At 46.4% G+C, this 26,338-nt stretch overlaps 1 protein-coding gene across 4 annotated transcripts in view; it reads left to right on the forward strand.

Moving 5' to 3' along the window:
- Positions 1-2,206: 2,206 nt before the first annotated feature.
- Positions 2,207-26,338, forward strand: part of SLC37A4 (solute carrier family 37 member 4) — a 155,864-nt gene continuing 131,732 nt past the window's right edge. Inside the window, exon 1 of one of the 4 annotated variants that reach the window (XM_069614396.1) lies at positions 2,207-2,290. The gene's annotated coding sequence lies outside the window, so the exon portion shown is untranslated. Of the gene's footprint in view, positions 2,317-26,338 lie in introns of all 4 variants that reach the window. The other 3 variants (XM_069614394.1, XM_069614395.1, XM_069614397.1) reach the window with 3 other exon arrangements.

The following is a 26,338-nucleotide window of genomic DNA, read 5'->3' on the forward strand; positions in this document are numbered from 1 at the left end:
GATCTGCTACATGCAAAACTATTTGATCTCTCAAGTATTCATCTGCCACCCCTGTGAAAACACACGTAGCCAACAATCCTCTCAATGCAGCCAAGTAGGCATCTATGCTCTCAGCCTTATTTTGTCTCCTTGAAAAGAACCTGTATCGCTCTAACACAATGTTGGTCTTATTTCCGAAGTGCTTATTTAGGTTAGCGATTGCTGTGTCATACTTTCTGGCCCCACTTGAGGAATCTCCTGAGCCTTCATTGGTATGGTCTAAATCAGGCAAGGTTCTGAAAATCGAGTGCCTCTGCACCTATACAGTTGAGAAGCGTAGCTTCCTTTAAGTCATCTCATCGTTGAATTGCAACCGCCTATTGCCCTGAAGTATACTTGGAAATTGTCCTGCCATTGCTCCCAAGGACATACTGGATTTCCAGGTAGCGCCAAAAATTTAACTGGAGCTGCTATGTTCTGCATAATGTACACTTATTCATCCAACAGTTAAATGCCCCAGTTATTTTCTTTTTTAGTGTTGATGTCTCTGTATTTCCAGATTGTGGACACTCACTGCACAGCAGAACACTTGTGCATGTCTGTTGCAATGGCCTCTTACAGTGAATTTGCTAAAATTTACACCATTAGTCCATCAAATCCTTCCACTGTATTTTGTATATTTCACTTTGTTCACTTTCAATATGTATTGACATTTGCTCAATGTGTCCTTTTAATCCATCGTGCATGTAATCCCTTCATATGAGCACTGCGTTAATATTGGAGCAATGTCTGCAATTGGCAGCATCCAATACCCTAACGTTCGCCGTACTTCGATTTAAACATCTGTTCATGTCATTTGAACGTTTCACTTCCTTTCGCTTCATTCAATGAAATACATTCAGGTTGTTTGTAATTTATTCATACGTCCTTCTGTAATGCAATGGCTTGTCGCGTTTTGTTTATTGTTGTCAAGGCAACGTTCAATCTCCTCAAAATGGCGGCACGCAAACTACGTAAGAGGGTGCTTTCCTCTAACTTTTCTTGCAGTTGGCCCAAAGTCTCGCACAGCATTCATAAAATGCTGATCGACGGTAAACTTTTATAAATGCTTTACTTTGTTATTTCTGCATGGAATTAGCGCCGCTCACCTTTTTCATTTGCTTTTAAACGTTGCTGTCGTATTTTCAGTGGGTTCGGTCGCTCTGTCAGTCTTCTTTGATGTGGTTAGTTATATCCAGAAAACTTGTGCTTTACCGCATCTGGGGGCTCCCTCCCTAACGAGTCCTCGTCGCCAATTGTTAGGAAGTGCTATCCTATAAATAAATCATATTACCATGATAACGATATAACTCATAAGTTTATTGGGAGGAGCCCCCGGGAGGCCAACCTTATAAAATGAGACATCTTCGTGTATGATTCCACATGACATTCTGGAATCATAGACGAAGACGTAGTCAAGGTTATGGAACGTATGTACGTCATGGAATGAATAACTATGTACATAGATACTTAGTGTATTACACATCACAACAACTCTCTGTACTTCTCCGTTTGAAATATGAAAAAGGAGCAGTATGAAGTGTGCCCCTTTAAGGGCAGTCGTGACGTGGAGGTCACATGTGGCGCGCTAATAAAGGTGGCCGCCCCGCTTTGCACGGGTCAGTCGAGAAACGGGCCACTATGCGGATTAACTGTCTCTGTGTGGGTTTCTGTTGCCGAGCGGCCTCACCTGGACGAGGCCCACGCACATAACATTGCCTATCTACCCATGTATACTGCGGATAAAGACTACCAAATGTCCATAAAAAAAGCTGCAATTATACTAATCATTTCTGAAATGGTTGCGCTAGCTAAACGCTTGCAATGGTTTAAATGATACATCAAAATTAGCTGCACTGAAAAAACTCTTGTATACCGAAATTTTAAATTTGCCCGTAGACTTTAATGCAGTCAACCCTCCCAAAACAAATTCTGCCTCTTTCACTTTAGTGGATGGTTGGTGGATGGTAGAGAATCACTCTCCAAAACATTTGATGTCGTTTTCCAATGTCTATTATGTTGACTTTGCAGTTTTAGCCCGTTTGTCCCTGTTTTTTGTTCGAAAAATCTGGACCTCTCTTTAGAGGTCTACATTAAGAGGCCGTTCGATTGACAACCCGAGAAGCCAACGGGCTCGCCCTCCGCGTGGACTCTAGCCGACAGGCTAGCGAATCGATAAGAGGCTGTTAGTCTGGCAGAGGCGGGACTTCCGGCAGCTGAAGCAAGCCAAGCGAGGCCCCCAGGGAGAGGCGGAGCAGAGAGCGGCGAGGAGGTGAAGAAGTCACAGATTAAACGGGGGTGTGGACGGTGATGTGGTGGGGACACGCACGTACTGGGAAAAGGGGGAGGGCTAGTAACGGGGCAGGGTTGAGTGAGGGGTCCTGACGAATGACGACCCGCGAGAGTGGGATGCAGCGGCTCAGTGGGCTGGTACAGGGGTGTACAGTGACCGGCGAGGAAGTACAGACCAGGTCGTAGGGTGGTAGAGAGCGAGGGGAGTGCAGTGTCTCAGGCGGGAGGATACAGACACTTGGGAGGCAGACGCAGTGTCCTGGGTCCAGTCTTGCCTAGTAGTGCAGTGCCTACGTTCCAGAATGAGAACCCGCAGACCTAACTCGCCACGCCCACACCTTTGCAAGGGAGTCGTGATGTGGAAGTTTGGCGCACAGGGCTAAAGTGTAACTTTCATTTTTAAATGAGGGTGCCAATTATCGTTTGCTATAAAGACAAATGTCTGGCGTGTGCACGAATGCTTATTTTTGCATGACGGTTAGGGCTGGTGGCCTGGGGGAGAGAGGTGGCTCTATTGTAGTAAACACTGGCATCTAATTGACAGAAGACCTACTTCTTAATCTCTCTTGGGTCCTATTCTATCATGTGAGCATTTCAAGGTTTGCATTACCAGCACAGATGTAGGATGACCCGTCGTGCAGGCTTCTGTTTCACGTTGGTGCCATACTTTTTCAAATGGATAAACAATAGGACTAGGTCGAGTCGTAGCACTAACATCTAATCTAAAAAAAATCAAAAAATATTCCATAGGTGCCCCTCTGCGAGAACGAACACGGCCCATTGACCTGTTCTTTGGGAAAGTACCCAGGAGAGTCGTAGCCACACTTTAGCCACTGTACCTTTCACAGATGGGAAATAACCATTTGCATATCAGACATTGGGCCTCATCACGAGTCCGGCGGTAAAACCGCCTGGTTACCGCCGAACTCGTATTACAATTCCGCCTCCGTGATTCCCGGAATTACCGGGGCATTACAACCCCGGTTTTCTGGGAATCACGGAGGCGGAATGGTGTTAATCCCCATTCCCATTGAGTCCTATGGGACTCAATGGGAATGGGGATCATGGAAACACCGGCAGCATCTCGTAATGCTGCCAGTGTTTCCTCGTCCGCCTGCAGGCGGGCGGTGTTAAACCCGCCAGGTCAAACCTGGCAGGAACATCACCTCCCGCCTGCAGGAGTCGGGATCAGGCGGTCCGGAAACAACGGTGGCGGCGGGTTTACCGCCACTGTTATTTCCGGACCGCCGGATTTGTAATGAAGCCCATTGTCCCGCCCATATGGGCAGTCCAGCACTGAAATGCTATGGCAATTCCCTTCTGAACAAGAGTACCAACAGCAACCCCATACACGTGTTTCAGCCTTGTTGCCTCATCAGTGAGGTGGGGTTGTACCTCTCTGAGCACAGTGAGCAAGGGGTCGTGTGGATGACCGTAGGAAACTTAAGGTGACTAAGCCTAAGTCCCTTAAATAATCCAAAAATATTCCATATGCGCCCCTCTGTGAGAACGAACATGGCCCATTGACCTGTTCTTTGGGAAGGTACCCCCATTCGAGAGTCCGTAGCCACACTTTAGCTCACTGTACCTTTCACAGATGGGAAATATACATTTGCATATCAGTCTTTGTCCCGCCCAGATGGGCAATCCAGCAGGGAAATGCTATGGCAATTCCCTTCTGAACAAGAGTACCAACATGAACCCCATACACGTGTTTCAGGGGCGGGACAAAGACTGATATGCAAATGGATATTGCCCTTCTGTGAAAGGTACAGTGAGCTAAAGTGTGGCTGCAGACTCTTGAGAGGGTACCTTCACAAAGAACAGGTCATTTAGCCATATTTGTTCTCTAAGAGGGGCGCCTATGGGCTATTTTAACATTTAATCTATATGTATGATGTAGAAGACACCAGAATCATTCATACGTACGTGGGATCCTTTCTCATGACATGTACTGTCATTCTCTGAATTATAATTGTTTGTTTATAATGTGCTTAATACCTGAGATTGGTTTCTAAGTGCGGGATTGTTGCGCTGCGTTTTCTTGCTTCGAAGACAATCGCTTTGGGCTGCTGGCATGAGGGACTATCGTTTGGGCACACTAACTTGGCCAAAAAGCAGACATTGGCCAGGCAAACAGTTTTGACTTTTGTGTAGGCATGGACCAGTCAGTGGCCATAAGATGACAACAGCTGGAAAGTGGTGCAGGTGCCTGACCATGATGACATTGCCTGGCTAATGCTCATAAGTGAGCCAAAACGGTTGGTTTTGACCTTGCTTATTTTAACAGAAATTCAATGCAATTAACATATTCAAAGGCACATAAATTGCTTAAAACTCCACTGGCTGAAGGCACACTTGATTTAGCCATTTGTATCACACAAGGACCTAATTTACATCTACTGTTAGCTTTCAGAAGGATAATTAGAAATAACAAAGGGCTAACCTTAAAAGCAAAGAGCTGGCTAAAAGATTCTGGGGAGGTGTTTTGATTGGGGAGCGGTGGCTAGTGGGTTGGAAGCATGGCCATGGGTAATCAGTGGGTGGGTACAAATACAAACTACCACTCCAAGCAGCTATGCGTCGCTCCTTACATCACATCTCGTCCCCATATGTAGGGTTGTGCCAATAGATTTATTTTTTGGATATTGTATGTTTGGTGCCTATACACAGGTGTTGAGGGGCATGGTAAATCATAACACGATAACAATAATGAAACAGTTATATTGGTCTTGTGACAATCTTACCGTGCAAGTGCATGAGCGAGGTGGAAGTTCAAGGGGTGGGGGGTAGAGGGAGAAGTGCCGAAGTGGGGGTGATCAAGTGCTGGTTGGGCTGAGGAGGCAAGTGCCAGTGGAAAGAGGGGGGTGGAGGGGAGGAGTTCATTGGACAGGAGGACTAAGTTGGGATAACCCAGGAAAGGGAGCCCAAGGGCAAGTGCTGGCGGGGGTTGGGGGAGTGTCTGGCCCTTCTTTGACTCTGAAGGGAACAGGCCCAGTCCAGCGGCAGATGTAGAGTTTAGCATGGGGGGTAGGAAGAGGAGAATGGGAAGGTCTTGGAAGGTTTCCGGGAACTTAAGATCTGGTTCAAGTCAGGGGGTGGGAGGGGCTATTCCAGAGGGAGGCGCCTGCCCAGGAGAGGGATCTACCTCCCACTCTCTACTTGGAAAAACGTTTGACTTGCAGAGAGTTGGTTCCAGAAGACCGAAGGGCTCTGGATGACGTGCCACCTAATAGTTAAAAGTAAAAAGGAGCAAGTGGGCTGATAATACTATATTTGCAACGGCTGACAAAGCATGGTGAACAATTCAGTTCAAAGGTTACCTGGCACACAGCTTACCAGGATTCTGAAACAAATATTTTTGTGTGACCATTCTAGTCAAAGGCCCAGATGCTCTTACAACGTTTCAGAAATTAAAATATATTTCCAGATAGACCCTCTTGCTCCTGGCATGTCCGGCAGTCCTTGCACAACCTGTTAAAGATTCTTTTTTTTAATGAATTTTTTTGTTCATTTTTGAGTACCTACTATGCACAGTATTTCATAGCAATACGATAAGAAAGTAATCTTAATTACTTCAGTGAAGTGAAAAAGCACTCTGCGGGTCTGCACAATTCCTGGTTGCTACGCAGCTCCATTATTTTCTAAAGATATTTTTTATAATAAATGCATCCAGACGATCATCATTATAAAAGGAGGTATTTTTCTGATAAGGATTTTATCATTGTTTTTGCTGTTTTACCTGTGCCTGGCAGCCATTTGCATATGGCATCGTAACGTATAATTTTTTTATTTATTATTAATTATGATTATAGCTCAAAGAGCTTTAACATATATTTACAATCAAATTTACAAAATAGAAACATGGATTTCACATAACATAAGGTGTTTTTGCATTATTACATAGTTGAATTCTTCGAATATGGAAAATAAACATTTTACACACTCAAAATACCTAAAGTTGGGCTTAATTTCATTCGTGAGTTCATTATGCAGAAAAAAAACATTAATAAAATAGCGACCGTAAAATAAAATTAAGATTCATAGAAAATTGATAAAATACTTTGGTAATGGTTCCAATACTATTAATTAATAGAGCTAATACTCATTTTCAGGCACATATTAAAGAGATATATCATAAAGCTGGGCTGCATCATTATTTATTGTCATCATTTGGCATAGGTCCATACCTTGCTTTGTTTTAGGAGTGCCTTCCAAATGCTAAAAAGTGCACTGATTTGTGGCCTGAATTCAGGCAAAAGTGCCAAAATGACTGATTTAATGTTGTTGGGATCACAGACGAAGGCCCCCAGCCTACTAACATACAGTGGGCCATGCTCCCTGCACTCCGTTAATACATACTGGGCAGTCTCCAAATTGTTCCCAAGAGCGCCAAAGCCCTGCTTCCTTTAAATGCCCTGCTCCAGGCCAAGTACCAAAAGTACCAGCAATTTGCCAATTCTCAAAAAGAGCAGAAATCTGCGTACTTCTGGGGGAAGGGCACACCAACACATATACCTCGGGTGCTTTGCAGCTATGTACCAGTAAAGTATAATGTGAATTCTGGTCACCTCCGATTGATCCCAGGTCAAAGGCACGAACCAAGGGAGGCCCGTGGTAGGGCAGGCTATAATAATTATGGGGCTCCACCAAATCGGTAACCAAAAACGTTGCTTCTTTTATTGTCCTTCAAAGAAGGCAGCTTTGCAGGAGCGAAATGTGTTTTTGCACATTTGCCTAGTGCCAAGAATAATATTGCTTCTTAGTGGACCAAAATTGGCATATAATGTGGGCTAAGGTACCCGAACATATTTTACATTGTTGGTCCTGGTTTAAATTGTGTTCAAAAGCATCAGTAACTGTTTTTACAGTGGTAATGTGAGCAGAACGGTTTGTAAAGCATATGGTTTTTACACCAGTTTACCAAAATATGTTTTCCACACTTGCAACACCCCCTCCAGCCCAGGCAGTCGCTGCTCTGAATATTAATCAGGATGCTTCTTATTAGGACTATGAACTGCCTTATTACGGACATGTGTGAACTAGATTGATGACACTTTCACCATGTCATCCCAGGTGGGCAATCCATATAACCTAGTTCACCATGTGTATTAAAGCTAGCCAGGGTTATTAAAAATAAGCTTAGCCCCCTCACCTATAAGGTATTTCCCAAGTTTGTGGCAATGACCATCAAAGGCAATACAGGGGGAAATCTGTGGATCATATAGAGGATTGGGATCTGGAGAGGGATTTGATGACCAGGAGCTAAAGGCAGCTCCTGGGGTTCTGGCATCACTCAGTAATGGTTAGAGCGCGCTACGTATGGCGAACAGGGAACTCGTTTATAATATGAGACAAATGTAACTCCCAGATGAGATGCAAGCTATAACCTTTTGCCCAATTATATATGGCTCATTATGTTTTAAATGCCTTCTAGGAGTGCCACAATGCACATTTTTCACAGTCCCAACCACACAGCGTAAATGTCATTTGGGTATGTTTGATGGCCCCAGTTGGCCTAGGGAGGCAACACTAGCTCATTGGGCCTTGTGCGTGTCAAGCCAACCAGGCCATAAATAGCTTCCAGTTCCCAGTAATTTTGAACCCTGTAAGACTCGATGACAGAGCCGTTTTGTTGCTTTGGTGAAGGAAGGTAATGAGTAAATGTCAGCGTGACTGGCCCGCCTTGTAGTTTTAGTTTATCAATAGTTGGTGGGATAAGCAAAGGATGAAATGGTGTCAGTTTTATGCTTCTGATGAAATAGTAGCAGTTCTGATAGGTAGTGATGCAAGCTAAACGTCAAATGGCAGAGATTATTTTTTAAATGATTTAACGGCAGTATGCATTAGTTATGGTTATATGATGGTGGGGCTGACTGCGAGGGATTGTTTAATTTCCTAAAGGATTGGGGCAGGACTGATCTACCAGAATGTTCCACTGCTGGGATGTTGGGGTTCTAAGAAAAGCAAACCTGATTTAAGAACTGTTTGAATGGCTATGTTTCAAATGTGTTGCCTCGTTACCAAATTTGTATCTTGTGCTTTAAGTGTGTTTTATGCATTCATAGGGATTGCTTAATGTTATTACAGCTTGACTGATTTGGTTAATGAGAAGATTAAAATGGACCCAGACTGCCAATTAGGTGTATTTAGTTTCTGTTGAAAGATCATTGTGCACAGTGCGATGCAATTGTTTGTCTAATTATCTAAAAAAGCCAGGGGGGTGGGACAGTTTGGTTTGCTAGTGTCAAATGGTTAGGCACCATGGCATGATATCCTGTCGAAAATGTATTTTGTGATAAGCCTAGCCCGGTGCAAAGGTATAATAGGAGGACCATTATTATGTACGAAATCTGCCTTTTAAAATTTGATTTAATTTAGGATAATATGCTGGACTGTTCTGCTGCAAAGGCTTGTTTATATATTGAATTGGCAGTGGGTCATTCTTCAAAGGTCTAGGTATTTTGTAAACTACTTTGGAACAAGCTGCTGCAATTGTTGATCTAAAGATGAAATATTAGACCGACACTCTGAGAGAATGATGAGCCTAATTGTGTGACGATTTAATGCAAAAACATAATTGTAAGCAAGATGGAAGGAGCCTTCTGCAAATGTTTTAATAGTGATGAAGGCAGGTGGGGGTCTGTTGAAGCATGAGGTATTTATTAAATGGTGGTGAGATGGCTTGGCAAAGTCCTAATAAGAAAGTGGCAGCAGGATCAGCCTGCAGCAGTGGTCATTATTGTCACACTTACCTGTGTCTCTGCAGGAGCGATGGATGAGCCTCCTTCGACCCAGAGTTCTAAGTTCCCCTGTTTCTCCCAGAGGAGCACCGTCAAATATAAGATGCACGCTCAGACCTGGGTTCACCTGATTCCCCTGGGCCCTTCCCTTCTCTCTACTATGTGCTGTGATGTCTAATAAGGGCTTACCTTGGTTTTTAGTGGAGTGTGCACTTTATCCTGCATTCGCTTGGGCGCGATTCTATGAGAGATTCACAGCCCTACACTCGTAGGATTGCTGCCAATGTCTGTTTGCCGAGTTCTGATGCCACACGCTGTTATATGCCTTCACTGCGAGGCAGAGTGTTCAATGTGCTAGTTTCTTCACTAGCAAGAAAGTCCTTTCCACAAGGCAAACGTTGCGCAGTGGATTTGAGAGTCCGGTATTGTCCAAATTGTCTTTATTTTGCCAAAGGTATCTTGGGTGAGTAGCGCTGCGTGTAGAGCCAGAACCGCTGGTAGGTATGCGCGGCGTTAAAGGTTTGAGCGCATCTGGTAATGTCTCTCCTTTCCCTTGCAGGAGTGGATTGTGGAGTGCTTGCGCCTTGAGTCTGAGTTCGGAGGTCCGGTAGGTATGCACAGAGGCTTCGGTAAGTATGCACAGCGTTACTGGAGCGAGCGCAGTAAGTAATGTCTTTACTTTCTTTTGCAAGAATTTGAGCGCTCGGACTACGAACCTGGATTCCAGCGTAGCGGGAAGATTCGGTGAGTATGAGCAGCGTTACTGGAGCGAGCGCACTAATGAAAGTTCTTCTTTGTGCTTACAGGTGCCGGTGTAGGTTTCACCTTGTGTCCGGGGAAAGCTGCGGCGTGGAGAAAGCACAGAGGTTGATCCGGAGCAGGTAAGCAGAAGCAGGGTGATCCGGAGCAGGTAAGCAGAAGCAGGGTGATCCGGAGCAGGTAAGCAGGAGCACGGTGAGTGTGTTGCTGATGCAGCTTACAGAAAGCAACACGAAGCACTGGAAGAATCTTGGCTGTGGCTTATATAGCCAGCCAAACCCAAACACTAGAGAGCTCATGACTTTCATGCACCTCCTGTTTGGCAACATGTAGTGGTAACCAGGAAGTTACTACAAACACCAGGAAGGAATTAAAAGAAGGTATCTGCTATGGGTTTTTTGTGTGCCTATGCCAAGCCTGCCAAACCTCCAACCAGCTTGCCCTGACTACATGCCTGGTACCCATGACAATTATGGATATAAAATGTAAAAAGTATATGAACCACCAGCTATCGGGAGGATAGCTCAGGGGCAATGTGCTTGCCTTGGAAGCAAGATGACACGGAGCACCACAGGTTAGATTCCCAGGTCCGCCCTTGGAAACCTCTGGCTATTAAGCACGATATCATATCACATCTATTGCAAGAGTGAAGCCTACCAGAATTACGCTATTTCTGACTTCTGTGTCTTGCGGACAATCGAGCTAAAGTGGATCTGTCTACTAGGTAATGAATGCTGTGTATTTAGGCCATACGTTGAAAGAAAACTGACAGGCTCAACCAACAGAATTTTTACTTGGGTATTAAAATATGGGTACAGTTACATTAAGGTGGGTTTGTTTGTGTCTGTGTCAAGTATATGCATCTGAGACAGCGTAATGAATGGCAGGTTAAAAAATATGCTCACAGCCTAATTATAGCAGAGCGAGCACCAGTGGTGGTTATCCTACAACAGCCTCTGTGCAAATTAGAAATAAGGAACAAAGGGGATATGGTCTTCCTGTGTACAATGTTAATAACACACAAGGTTCCAGTGTGAATTGTTTTCAATGAAGAGTGGCTGTAACCAAATTAGCCTGGAGAATGAATGAGCCCCGTCTCAGCCCTGAGAATTCAAATCAATTGACAGGGTGGTGCAACATTTATTAAGTTGCACTCACTTAGGACCCATATAAGGACCATTCCCAATGTGTTAGAACAGATCAGCGGTTGGCTCAGTGGCCGCTATTTATTTACTATATTTTCAGATATCTTCTGACAAACAAAATCTTCAACAGACATTGATGAAGAATATAAACAGAGAAATACACAAATTGCGTTATTGAGTGCCTTCTCGGACAATCAACAAACAAATATTACAGAGCAACCTTTGTGTTACATATACATGTTCTACAAGAGATTGCAAAACCAGGTTGCATTTTACACAAACTTGTAACAAAATGAGCAACCCACAGAATTAGAGCCTAATGCGGTCAGACCAAGGATGTGTGTATTTCTGACTGTCATGAGTTGCATAATTGACTCTCAACCAGTTCAATGACATTTTTCTGGATACTGGAGTGACCAGTGCATAGTCACAGTGGGTGAGTAAAGACCAATACAAATCAGGAATAACACCATATTGGGATACAGCCTGATGATGTCAGAGTTTGCACCAATAAGAGGTGCTGATGCCAGAATGGCCTGAGGCAAATGTGGAATAAACCCCTCACACTGCAGTATATCATTGGAAAAACTATTGAAAGACCAAAATAACAGTGTAGCCAACCAGTAAGTACAAGGTCGCAATCATTTGTGGTGATGGCCGAATGGACCAGTTAAGTGGTTAAAAGGTTCTAGATCAGGGGACCTCCCACTCACTCCACCGCAAATGCCAGATGGTTTGGGAAGTCTTGAATGAGATGCTCATGATTTAAGGGGACTCTTGCAAAGAGTGTGGAGCAACACCCCTTGCTCTCCAGATGCTCTTACTGCAGGGGTAAAATGTTGAAGTTGCAAGATATTATCCAGACATAAAGGAATTTGTCACCTAAATTCTACACATTAGCATAGCATACCATTTCTTCTTTGCCAAGAGTGTATTGGCACTAACCGATGGCTAGTGCAAATTATGTGCCCTGGCTCACAGGGCATCTTGGGGAGCAAAGACCTTTTAGTTATGGGGAGTGGGTGGTTGTTGGTAGACCTGTCCCAGTCATTGTGGCGGTTAACTTATAGGCTTGACAGAACTGTGCTAGACCGTAGTCAGAAATTATCCATAGATTCCAAAGTTGGGGGCTGTTTCATGAAAGGTAATGACTTAACCTCACAATATCAAAAGTCTGCAGGTTTTCTGAAGAATTGCCACGGTTTGATTAACTGGAACACAATTGGAGATTAGGCTTAGCAGGGTGTACAACTGTCTGAGGAGGGGTCTGTGTTTTATTTTTTTATTGAATATTGAGGGTGCACGCATAGAAAGAGGAGTGGTGTAAAGGGCAACACTCAGTGGGGTGAATGGCGCAAGGGGGAGAAATCCCTTTTAGTGTGCCGGGCTTACAATCGGCCAACCAGACAAAGGAAGCCTGGACAAGGGTGTAAAAGGAGGGGGCATTGCCTCCATGCCACTTTGGAGGCCTTACATGGCAGAGACCAGATGGTCAAAAGATTACGGTCTTGCTTCTTCCAAAGAAAAGTTGAGAGATTACTACTACATGGACTTTATGCAGAGATGGAAGTGTAATATAAATAATTGGTACGCCTACCACTTGTTAGTTTCCTTTTCACAGAGCATACTTTTAGTTCAAAGGCTCAAGAAACATGTCCTGAACCCTTTCTCTTTCTCTTGAGCCAAATATAGAATCGGCTCAGCCCAGACATTCAAGCACTACCAGTTTCTCAGTCACAGCTAGGCAGACACACACGGCATCTGTGGCTCTGCCGTTCGTTAAGGTGCTCAGGTTGTAAACACATTTCTTTTATCAGTGGCAGAGCCAATCATATGCATGATGGTACATTTCCAACTTAAGCCCCAGTTACCTCGCAAATCTGTGATTAAAGTGAGCAACACACAACACCCATTTAAAGATTTGTTTATATACATGATGTCTACTATCTGGCATGCAAAAAAAATAAAGTTGCTTTAAGTCACTAATCAAATGTTATCAACATCATGGATAACAACGAGCTGGAAGTTTGTGACAAAGAATCTGCATATCTAACTTTATTTATTACACAGTTTATTTTATTAGAGCTTTCCCCCTCTTTTTAGGAAAGTCGAATCTAGGTGTTTTGCAGTGCGCCCTCCCACCGGTCCTCCGTCCACACTGCTCCTGCATTGTCCCGTGGTGGGTTGCATGCATGGCCTCCTGTGTGCTGCCTCTGGTGTGGACCGTCCCCCTCTGGTGCTTACTGTGGTGCTGGGCTGTGCTTCTTTTCCTCCCTCACTCTCCCCTCTTTCCTCCTCACATCCTCTATGGTGTTTTCAATCTCTCCCATCTTCTCAAACGGCTATTTGATCTCCTATCCTATCCCTCTCACTAAGGCTGGAAGGAAAATGTTAGCGGGATATCCTGGTCTCCAACCCAGGCCTCCCTGTCGCTGATACCCACATCAGCACTTCCTCCAGACAGACTTTAAACAACATCCTCTTTGTCGTTTCCTCTGCAGACCTGTGAACCCCTCATATGGTCTCTGTTCTCTCTCCTTTCTCCTCCTCTCCCATTAATGGTGGCGCCCAGTGGGTGGTCCTTGTGGCCCCCTTCCAATCCTCCCAAGACCATCATCAATGTCTATCTAAATGATACCTTAATGGTCCAGGGCTCTCAGCCCAATCTCCTCCTACTTGATGTGCGTCTCCGCGTCTCATCAATTTCTTCCATTCTCCTGCCACTCATTTGAAAACCTCTCAGGCCTCTTTGCCACCTCCTTCCTTCTCTGTCACCTTTCTGGCACCCACCTCCTCTCTAGCCCCTTTGCCACCTCAGTCTACTGCCTCTGTCCACTCAGACCGTTCTACTGCCTCTGGTGGGTGTACCCTGGAAGACTTGCAAATGTGGCAACCTGCTCCAGGTAGCTACTCTCGTTCTGCTGTCAAACATTCCTCTGACATCTGCCACCTCCTCAAAGACCTTCACATAGATGTCCTCGCTCTCACCAAGACATGGTTCACGGCTAGCTCTGTCATGAGTTTTGATTCTCTTCTCCCTGAGGGCTACAAGATCCTCTCCGAGCCCAGACCCAACCGGCCCAGAGGTGGCCCTGATCTTTCCGCAATGGGTCCCTGGTACTGTTATTTCTATGCAGGCCTACTCCTCCTTTGAATGCCTAGTCTGCAGTCTCTCTATCTCTCCTGGCCTCTTTCTGTCTGTGGGCACCATCTACAGGCCACCTGGCCAGGTCACCCTCTGCCTCTCAGAATGGACTGACTTCTCTTCTTACCTCCTTGCTTTGACCTCTCAACTTATCCTCGGAGACCTCAACGTCCACCTGGATGCTTCTAATCCCCCCTCTGCATTTCCGCAACACTCTCTCCCTTTCCATTCTACCCTCTGGTCTGACACACTCTGCTGGACACACCTTGGATGCTCTCATCACCTCTGACATCCCCCTCACCACTCCTCTCTCTTGTATTGACCACTTTTTGTTCTCCTTTCACCTGAAACTTCTCGCCCCATAAGCAAAGCCTACCCCAGCACTGCCACCTTCCTTCTCGGTCATCCGGCCCATGAAGCGAGTGACGCCTTTGCCTCTACTTTCTTTGCACCTCCTACTCATGTTGCTGACTTGTACTCTGACACAGCCCTCTCTAACTTGCATCTTTCTATCTCCCAACACTGGACATCCTTGCCCCTGTCATGAGAATCCGCCTGAAGCCTACCTCCAAGTGAAACTCTTGGCACGACTCCGATCTCGCCGCCTTGAGATGCAGGTGTAGGGTGGCTGAGAGGAAGTGGAGGGCTTCGGTTGCATCCTCTGACAAACTGGCCTGCCGCCTGCTCCAAAGGCAATACTGACTCTGTCCTCTCCAAGAAGAGGGTCCATGTCCAAGCCTGCATCTCTGCGGCCTCTAACAACAAGGCCAAACTCTTTAAAATCTGCAAGGAGCTGGCCAATCCTACTACAGTCTCCACCTCTCCTGTTCCTTCCCAGGCCCTCTGTACGGCTCTGGCCTCTGATTTCACCACTAAAATTCAGGACATCCTGTCCTCACTTTGCTCTTCCTCTCCCTCTCTCAGGCCTTCTTTGGCCACCTCTCCCTCCACTCTTACTTTTTCCTCTTTCGCTCTGACACCTGACGAAGTCTCAGATAAGTCCCATTAATGAAAGTGTTGTCCAAACTGGTGCTCCCCTGCTACTCCAGAACCATCAAGGACCAGATTGCCACCTTCGCTACAGCCCTGGCTGATTTCTGAAATTACTCTTTCGCCACTGGATCCTCCCCCCCTCAAGCACTTCCTTGTGCACCTCCTCCTAAAAAAAGCCTTCTGCCGATTCAACATGTGCTGTAAACTATCGCCCGATCTCTATCACTCTTTTCCTGGGCAAACTCCTGGAAAAGCTGGCCATCTCCCAGCTTACTCTCCACACTGAATCTGTTGGCTGCCTCCATGACCACCAGTCTGGCTTCAGAGCAGTCAGAGGCACGGAAACTTCTCTCCTCAACAACTGTGAAGATCTGCTCTTGAACCTCTACTCCAGCTCTCCCTCTGTCCTCATCCTCTTTGACCTTTCCTCTGCTGTGGACACGGTCAATCACGCCACCCTGATAAACCGACTCCATTTGAACCTGGGCAACACAGTTCAGGCCCTGGCGTGGCTGACCTCCTTCCTCCTGGACCTTCTCTCCCAGGTCCAACCTGGTCCTTTCTCTTCACCATCTCTCTCTCCACATGTGGTGTACCCCGGGGCTCTTCAATGTCTACATGGCCCCCCTGATCGCCTTCTCTTCTAACTTTTTTTTATGTGGGTGACACTCGGCTCTCTTTCAGGCTTCCCTCAGCCTCCTCTCATCCCACGCACATTCCTGACTGTCTATCCACGATTCAGGATTGGTGCACATCCAATGATCTCTGCCTTAATGCCAGTGAGACGAGATCCTTCTCATTGGGACCCCTGCTCCCACTATCCCTCTCTCTGGCCACCCTCCTTGGGCCCTCTACCCTCTCCTTCCTGTTAGGCAAAAAACCATGGTGTAATCTTCAACTCCACCCTCCTTCTCTCCTATCATTACGGACCTTGCCAAAAAGGCCCACTTCCAGCTGCACCTACTCTAAGGTATTCTTTTCTCACTTTCTGCAAGAAGCTCACTGTTTCCAGAGCGCTGGTTCTCTTCAGCCTGCACTACTGCAACAGCCTCTTTTTCAATCTGCATACCTCTACTCTTTGTCCCCTGCAACTAATCCAGATCAGGACTGCAAGACCTATCCTTGGCCTCAGTACCAGGGACTGTATGTCTCCAGCCCTGAAATCCCTCCACTGGCTCCCGGTGGCTGCAAGGATCTGGTTCAAGACCCTCTGCATCACCCACAAGGCTTTCTGGGGCCGGGGCCCGCACTACATCCAACTCTCTCTTCTGAAATACCTTCCTTCTAGAGCCCTTTGCTCAATTACCTCCAACTCTGAGGTTCAGATGCTTCTCCAGGCAGAGAGTGGGGGGTAGATCTCACTCCTCTGCTGGTACCTCCCTCTGGAACGGCCTCCCTGCCCATCTGACTTATGCTGGACCACCTGAAGTTTTGAAAGCGGCTCAAAACCCTCCTTATCTACCCTGCCTTCTCTCTTTTGCTCCCTTGCTAACTTTTTTGCTGCTGTGTGGACTGTTGCTTGCTTCCCTCAGAGTCTTGCTTAGTACCAGGCTCCTCCACGACCAGTCTTCCTTCCACTGCCCCCTGGGACTTAGGGACTGTAACCCTTATAGCCCGCTGCACTACCCAGAGCCACGGTGCCCTGGCTGCACTTCCCCCTTCTTCTCCTTTGCACTTCCCCTTCGCCTTGCACTTCTATTGTCTCACTTGCACAATACGAATGACACAAGGCCTAGTATGATAGTTTGTCCTGTCCTCCCTTGTCTTGTGGTGCCTAGAAACACGACGCGTTATAAATTATATATCATATGAAAACGCCTTAAATCACTGAAAGTACAGTGGGCTTAACTGGATTTTTCAGGTTGGCATTATCTTGCATTCTGGGACTGATGGTTTACCATTTAGGTTGTGAAAATTAAAGCCACAACGATATGGCTTAACATATTGCTATAAGTATTAACATGTTGCCATGTGGCTTTATTATGTAATGTGTGTTTTTTGTAAATTAACTCTGACATTATTCCTGTAGTCCTTGAAATCCAACTATTTGAGCCAGTTTGTGATCCTAGTCACCCCCCAATCTGTCCGACCATCCCACTCCCGCCTTTTCGGATGCAGCCAGAGTACTGCTTGTTCCTTTTTCCCACCTGCACCAGGACTTTATGGTATGGCAAGGCCCTCTTTGCAGCACGCAGCCGTGGCAGGCCGGGTTTCTCAGATGAAGTGTAGAAGAGGGCTGTGGATTTGGACCTGGTTTATTGGAAGTCTACTGTACAAGGCTATTTTTAGGTTTCTTTTAAAGTGCGAGGATCTGTGGAGCAACCAACCAACAAGGGTCTGCTGATCTTTTTGCGTTGCCTGTTTGCAAAAGTGATCTGTAAATATAAAATAAACTGCACTCTGAGATGTATTTCCAGTAAAAGGGTGTAAGTAGTCATTGTGTGCATTTCTTGGGGAAGTTAGAGGGAATAGAAGTCTGATAACGCTGTTGTAATGTGGTACACTCTTATGGTTCCTTTCGCCACATGGATGCCTGCCATTGGTAATGCCGTGCCAGTGTTTGAACCTTGGACTTGCTGACCTTGTGGGATATTATACGGTTTTTGGTATGCATGAACTGCAGGTGCCACATACATCTTTACAGCAGGCAAAATCAAATGATCTATCTTGCAAGTTGCATGTGTGAGTGTGACTTATGGTTTGTGTACATTCTGCGGCAGTTGCTGTACCCACTGAGATGTCCCATAAGTCTTTGTTTGTGCCCCTTTCTTAACGTCGTTAATAGTTGTAACATATGGAAGATATAGGAGACAGTGTTGGGATATAATTCTGGTGTGCAGCCCCTCCCAATAGGCACCCCTATGGGTGCTCCTGGGGCAGTGGTCATAGTTTTAAAACCCGCAAAATGCACATTCAAAACTTTAAAACGCAGGTTTATTAGCAATTACTGTAACATTACAATATCCTAACATGGGATAAGCAAATAGGCTGCAGGTAGGAACAAAGTGAGTTGCTTATGTGGGATCCTTGTAATCAGTTCTTGATTCTGTAAGAGAAGCTGGTTATGATCGGCTCTGTTTGCACGGACGATCTTCTCATGTATATGAGTAACCCAGTGATCTCCTGCCCAGTGGTGACTAACATATTAGAAGAGTATCAGGGGTTCAGTGGGTTTAAGGTTAGTTAGCAGGCAAAAAAAGTTATCTTCCCTCTACAGGAGGTTTGGGGGTGCAGCAATCCCCAGAAAGTGCCCATATTCGGTTTCCGGTCTCCAATATCTAGGCATCCATGTGAACCCGAGTCCCACGGATTTCCTCCGGCTCAACCTGCAGCCGGTGAACAATAGATTCTCTGCAGACACGAGGTATTGTCAGTCTCTCCCGCTGACTGTTGGAAAAGGCTGCTCTATTCAAGATGCTAACCCTCCCAAGATGTCTTTGTCCTACAGAACGCCCCACTCCCGATCCCAAATACTGTTTTTGTGACGATCAGCAGCATTCTCCGGGGACTGCTCCGGGTGGGGTGGGGTGGGAACTGCCACGAATCGCACTCAAGACTCTACAACGCTCGGTTTGGGAAGGGGGTATTGGTCTGGCATGCCTTCAAAGGTATTACTGGGCGGTGCAACTGGAGGTAGTGAATGATTGGCTCCACTGTGACCCCAGGCTTCCCCATATTGCAGCAGAGGAGATTAGATTAGAATGGGAACAAAATCACTGAAACATGTACTGTATGAGGATGGGAAGGGGACCACAGACTTAACCTTGATGACAATACATATCTGGCAGACATGGGCAGACGCTCACCGATGCATAGGATGGGGAGGGAAACCAATGCTGGAGCAGCCGCTCTGGAATAGTAGGTATCTCCCAGTAATACTGAAAGTGGGCTACTTTTGTGAGTTGGGAGCAACATGGAGTGCGAGCCCTGGCTGATGTAGTGAGGGATGGGCGACTCATGCTGTTCGGCACACTGCAGGACACCTTTGAGTTACCAAACAGGGAAAGATACAAACACCTGCAACGGACACATGCCATGAATCCTCAGTTCCCCACTATGGAAGGGGTTTCGAGGTGCTCCGATGAATGAGTAGAACCACTCACGTTTCCAAGGGACATTGGAAAAGCCAACAGGCTCTGCCTAATCTAATCTAAAATATTGTACCAGGCATATTATTCACAGGCAGCAATGGCATGATGGGGTTGTGGACAGCGACATGTGCCTGTGGTACGGGAGGGCAGTAGGTACATTCTTCCACATGATGTGGAGCTATGAAACGATCCAGATTTCTTTGGGGAAGTGCTTCCGTAGACTATCCGCAGTGCTGTGGTCTCCGGTCCCAAGTGACCCAAAACTGGTGCTATTGGAGATATGGGTGGAGGTGGGGTTCATCAGGTATGAGAAAACATTCATCTCTAACATTGGGGCTGGCGAAGAGGCTCATTGCTGTAACATGAGGTTCAGCAGAACGACCTAGACTCACTCAGTTGGTGGTTTGCAGAGGTTGACAGATGTGCGTCCCTAGAAAGGTGCATTTACAAGGCTAGGGGATGTCCACAGAAGTTTCACATGGTATGGGTTGGGGGCAGGAGGAGTGTCTGGGGGGATACCTGCTTGGTTCACAGCTCTCTAGGCTGGAATGTTAATTGATCAGGACTCCTCCCTGTGCAACCGTGATCTGGTGTTTGGCTGTATGTGATACTTTTGACACCACGTAACCAAGCTTTGGCAACGATTGGTTTGTTTTGAGTTTACTTTTTAAACAATAAAGATATATATAAAAAAGAAGCAGATTATGACAGCAATAGTACATTGCTGCTGGGTGAAGGATTTCACTTATGGTTTAATTGTGTTAATTGCTTCCAAGTCGAGGGGCACTTCCGTTATTTTCACCTCCTATAGCAATGGACCCCTGCCTGTGATTCAGGCTGGTCTCCCCCCCCCTCCCACTCCGCCCCTTTCCATCCACTCTCAGCCTAGATTGCAGTGAGTTTCTGGTTGCTTGTTTCAGTCATCGTTCAGTGCAGTGAAGCAAGCTAGAGCTTTTCATGAGAGGATGTCCCCACCAACCTACCTGGTGGGTTTAAAGACGAGCCAATGCTGACCCACCCTCTCGCGGTCCTTAAAACAAGTGTTGGATTACCCATACGAGATCTGTTCGGCTGGTCAGGGTTGCAAAACGGGGTAATGAGCAACTGCCACTAGCTGAACACGTCTTGCATAAGAAGTTGCTTAAACAAGATGTAACAAAAGTGCTTATTATATTTTTTTTTTTGGGGTGACCCGAATCCTTTAGTAAGGGGTGGGAGAGGAGGGGAATAAAATAGGGGAGCGCAATGCTAAGCTAGGGTCTAAGTTATGTCTTGCATGCCTAAGACTTCATCTACCCAATGTTAATATACCACCACCAGTCTTTCCTTCCTTGAACGCTGTTGTAGCCCACAATCACACATTGCAATGAATAACTTTGCAGAACGGGCTGTCTGAGTGCTACCCAAGGTTTTTTGTGTGTGGGGGAAAAATAGTTGGCAATTAATGAATTTGAAAACATATTTGTTCAGTAACATTGGTTGAAGCGAGTGCAGTAATTTATGAACCCGACCAAAAGGGCAAAAAATCTGTCCCAAATTAGAAATATAGGCTGTCGGTTCGAGCTTTTGCCTATAGGCTAATCCGGGTCTGTCATTACCTCGGAAGGGAACAGCAGCCGAGAACAACTCGAACCTACACCTTTCCTTGTGCTGACGGACTTTACCTTCTGCGGACTGAGTGCTTCAAAGACGAAAATGGCTACTCAAAAGGGACTTTGTGTTTTAACCTGATACCCTAATCTCGCAGGGCGTAGGTTTATTTTGTTATGTACTAATCCTCTGCCTTTATTGACAATCTGTGGCCCTCAATTAAATTTGCAGGAAGAAGCCAGATTTTGTCAAATTTGTAGGATTTAGCATGCAATGGGGACGGCAAAGCAACTGCTCACTGAATGTGTGAAACTGGAACCACTATATATGAATAATCTTGGAAAGTATGTAAATGATCTCAATGCCATTAGGCCTAGCACCTTTTCGACATACTGTCTCGATAGTGAATCCCTTTGGTTCCAATTAGCACTTTTTCTTATTTTGCGGAATATTTGTAAACTGATAGAATGAAATGTGTTTTTAAATTACTTTTAAGGCCGGTTTATAACTGAGATGATTGATTATCATATTTTAATTGTATTAATTGTTTGATACAGATTTTAGGCAATTGTTTTACTTGTTTATTTCTTGTTTTGTAATTGATATAATTTTGTGAAAAGTTTGTATTAACTAAACCTAAATAAAAATTAAACGGATATTCACCTAAATGTGTGCTGCATAACACACGCTGAGCTGTCTCTTAAGTATTGGCTATTCTTATTATCTAGCTCCGAGGTACTCCTCGCCACTGTGATTTTAATCAGTGACCTGTAGGATGTCCCACAATTCCAGAAGCTACAGGAGCTTCCCCTTACAGTAGAGCACGTGCCTAGGTAGAAGGGTGGAAGAAGGGTCCCCCTGCAGGTGATTGTCGTTTGGTCGACTGTAAGGTGAAGAGCATCAGTCCTTGGAGGCTGTCCTCAATGAGAACAGAATGGGAGTGCCTTCCCAGAGCCGCGACCTGTTTTGGGTGAGTCTGCTTGTTGAGCACTGTCATACCACGCACACAGAGCTCTCAAGTTTCCGGTGGCCATGCTTAAGGTCATCCAGCCATGTTTTTCCCCCTTGGAATTTGGGATGTAGGATTAGGAGTACTGCACGTCCCAGAATTCAGAGACAAACTAGGACTGATTTTCTCACGCATGGCCGCAGGAAATTTAAGAGCTGTGCCAACCCTGGCTGCCAGTGTTGAAGGGGGCAGCTTATCAGCCACTTCAAACATAGTGACACTCCTGTATGTTACTTTGAAAGTAGTGGAGTTACTTCTGCAGTGTTGAAGCTCCTAGAATGTACTGCAAGGGAAGTGACCCTGTATTTATGGGGTCTTGCATGCTTGGCACAGAAGTATAAGGGCAACTTCTACTTGACAGATTGCACACATTGTGTTCCATGCCGATTCTCCTGCTCAAGGTTTGATGACCTGCTTGTACCCAGGATTGGGTCTGCAACCGGCACAACCCCTGTTGCAACAGGGTGCTCTGCTTTGTGAGGACAGCATTTCTGACCCTTTGCTCCTGGCCCAGTGGGATGACGTGCTTGTGAGGGCAGCACGCATTCCTGCTTTATAAGGAGTTCCTTGGTGCACTCTGACTAGACAAAGGCACCTGGTCCGCATCCGGACTGTCCTGCTGGACAGGTACTGCATGCAGTACCCTAGGCAAAGGCCACTGGCTCAGACAGCACTCCTCTCCTTGACATGGATTTCATCCTACTCTGAGTCCTCTTGTCCAGACTCCCAAGCAGGGTGGCCTTCTTGGTGAGGACTCCACAAGATACAATGTATGCCATGACATCTTCTCCAGTGCCAGATTACTTTCTTGGTGAGGACAACACACGATCCCGCTCCCAATAGTCTTGGTGGGTCGGCCTGATTGATGAGGACTTGTGGTACTGCTTGTCGAGAACCTGCATAGCAAAGGTCATTGCACCTGCTTTGCAACCTGAGGACCTGTTTGAGGGCTAGGAGACCCTTCTTTGAAAGTCTGCTTGTTGAGAACATAAGTGTCAGGCTGGTTTGCTGTGGATTAAGGTTTCTGCTTGTTGTCCACTTTCTTGCCTACTGTAACCTGGGCAACTCTTTGGCGAGGACTACATACACCCCTCACTAGCCATGGGCACTCCTCCAGTGTTTTAGAAGGTGCTAACCTTCTGTTTGTGGTTCATGGATATGCTTGGAGAAGAGTTTGCCGCACAATTGATTTGGATTAACATGTCTGGCCCTGGAGGCCTTTTTTGCTTTATATGGTGAGGCCCAGGGCAGTAGCGCAACGACCATTGGGGAGATCGGACTTTAGCCCCCACCTCCCCTACCCGAAATGTTGGGCTATGTTTACGTGACCTGGCTGACGTACAGAGCAGTAGCCGGACAGAACAGGACACAGACAATAAAGGATGCCTGTAGCTGCAGTTAACAATGCCCGGCAATTACTAAATGTAAAACGCTTGATTGTTGGCGCCTGCATTTTATGTATATATTTTTAGGCAATTGAAATCACGGTGGGGTTTAGCACTTGCGTGTCAGGGGAGTGATTGGAAAGGTAAGGTGGATGGAGGCGTTCATTCTCGCAGTAGTTCTTAGGTGCCTGGTTTCAGACATGAAGGAGAGAGTTCACTCCTTTGTAACGTTGAAGCTACACCAGAATAGTCTCGTTAGAATGTGTGAGGTTTGCTGTCGCCACACAAGTGTGCCCCTCCTGCACAGTCTCGGAAGTTAGTGCCTCTCCCAATATTTGAAAGGTTACCCACCCCCGAAATGCTTGCAGAGAACTGTACACTATCCCTAGGCACCCACACCAGTGTTTTGGGCGGTGGTAAGCTTCTGGTTGAGGTTCGTGCACCTGTTTGGTGGGGACTCGCATGCCTGCTTGGTAAATGTGGTATTTCGGGTGGCACCTACAAGTCGGGGTCAGGGCAGATCTGCTTTATATTTAGTCTCGGATACCCCAGCCCCCCCCCCCCGCCTCTCCTCGCAGCCTGCCGGGCTACAACTAGACACCTAGATCCAGTTACACGCAGAGGTCGGCCGGACCCACGCCCTGTGAGGCTCCGCACAAGCAGGCTCGGATTCACACCGTCTGCAGGGACTTCTGAGAGGAATACCAGGTACGCTGGTGCTGCAAATGAGGGGGCGCTGGGTGCATGCCCAACGGTTACACTGGGACTGGCCGATAGGACCATGCCCGTATGGTTGTTCCCAGCATACAGCCGGTTCGGCAGGGCAGTTTGATTTAGTACACAGCTGATTGGGTGTGTTCGGTATTACAGTCCCACTGGGGGCTAAAGCGCAATAGCTTCCGCAATATTCGAACATTGGCCTCCTGCAGCTTGGCATGAGCGCGGCCCTTTTTTTGGGTGACTGGACCTATTCTTTTTTTGCCCCACCCTTACCTTGCCCAGAATGGGCAGGTGCACGTTCACGGTGGTGGTGAGGAGCCGCACACTGGCGCTTTGGACAAGGGGCAATGAATATGGATTTTCAGCAGAGATAACACGGGCATAAAAACGACCTCCCCACCCCCCTCCTCCCCATACACCACATCCATCCGTTCCGTCAATAGCCGCCTAGCTGTTGTCATCCTTGACACCTGGAACCAGTCATGGTTTTTTCCATTGCACGCTGGGACTCGGAGGCCCATACTTGCAATGAGAAAAACGAAGTTCCAGCATGCAGTGGGGAAAAACCGGGACTGGCTGGAGGTGTCGGCATGGCTGGCAACTTGACAGCTACTATTGCGCCTGGTTGTTTCCTGGCATGCCACCTGTTTATCCCCCCATCGCCCCCACCTTTTGTCCATGGTGTCCCTCACGCATGCAACTGCTTCCCTTTTCCTCCGTTTGATATCCCAGGCCTACAGCCAGGGTAGGGGGGACTGTTAACCAAAAGAGGCCCTGGAAATCATTTTCTAAATGGACCCATATTGCACATTTTCAGCAACCACACCCCTTTTCCTATGGGAACATTTGGAAATAGAATAGGTTACCACACGAGGCTTGGGGTGCAGAGGCCTACCAGGAAATCCCCAGAGTTCTCTATAGGCCAGTTCACCCCTGCATACAACCTCTACCCCTCTTCCTCCATGGTGTATCCCAGGCTTGCAACCCCTTCTCTCTTTCTCCCACCTTTCCTCTATGTTGTCTCTTAGGTATGCAACCTCTTCCCTCTCCCCTCTTCCTCCATGCTGTCTCTCAGGCATACAGCCTCTTCCCTCTGCCTCCATGCTGTCTCCCATGCATGCAGCCTCTTCCCTCTGCCTCCATGGTGTCTCCCAGGCATGCAGCCTCTTCTCTCTTTCTCCCCTCCATGGTGTCTCTCAGGCATACAGCCTCTTCCCTCTGCCTCCATGGTGTCTCCCAGGCATGCAGCCTCTTCCCTCTGCCTCCATGGTGTCTCCCAGGCATGCAGCCTCTTCCCTCTGCCTCCATGGTGTCTCCCAGGCACCCCATCCCCCTTCCTCCAACAGTGTCTCCTGTGCATGGAAATTGAGCAACCTTCTTGACATATTGGCAGCGCCACTGTAGCAAGAAATAATTCTAGAGTAGTTGTAAAGAGTGAATATGAATGCTTTTAATATAACATGGTAGCCCTTGTTTGAGACACGTGTTTTGGCAATTGCTATGCCTGTTTCAATCAGGGCTGTTACAAAATACATTAAAGGTTTTGTGGTTTCAACCAATAACCTATGTACAAAGTCACATATAACCTGATAAAAAGAAAAAAATTCACAAAAACAATGATTCCAAATTGGCAAAGTCATTAGTTACCACAGAGAATGGGATGGGGGAGTGGGTGCATGTTTAGAAAATGAAAAGAATGACGAAAACGGAAAAGGGGAAACAAAGAGAGAAAATACCAATGGGTACACGTTAGTGTGTTGTGTTTCCTCAAAAATCTCATCTCATAGTGTCAATTACAAGTAAACGGGTTTCTTACCATTTTCTCCTTTTATTTCTGGTTCAATGGTCTGTGGTTATGCAGGCAGGTTGCACAGTTAAGGGTTAAATCCCTCCTAGGGGGCAATACACTATCATTCAGCATTAAGCTGGATCACTGAGCTAAAAACAGCAATTTCCCTTTGCTGAGCGTTAGTGAAAATATGCCGAGATCATTGGGATTTGGACCAATCTGCCATCCAGGCACTTTATATCACTGAGTGACATGGCTGCAGGTGTCCTTTTGTCTATTAGTGGCCACATTACTTCAAAAAACGGGAGCGTTAGGGAAACATGCGCTATTTAACAGTACCTGCGCTCCAATATTCGCCGTTTTGCTATACACTAAAGTTTCCTTTATGCATGCAAGGGATAATTAAGTAAGGCATTCGGGTACGGTATGTTTACTATACTGCTGCAAATGAAACAAAAATGTCTCCGAACGTTCCGATTCCAATTACACAATCGGTACCAAAATGGAGCGGTTTCGCGTGTCAAATGTGCTGTCATTTTCCCAAAGATGTTAATTGCCTGGGATCGCGAATAAGGGCCTACTTGCAAAGTCACTGTATAGTCTCCAAGCCGTGGCAACGTTGTACTTTGGGCGCAGTGTGTTTTTTTTCTCTATTCTTC

This window comes from Ambystoma mexicanum, chromosome 9, assembly GCF_040938575.1.
Source record: "Ambystoma mexicanum isolate Mex_15411 chromosome 9, UKY_AmexF1_1, whole genome shotgun sequence".
Lineage (NCBI taxonomy): Eukaryota > Metazoa > Chordata > Amphibia > Caudata > Ambystomatidae > Ambystoma > Ambystoma mexicanum.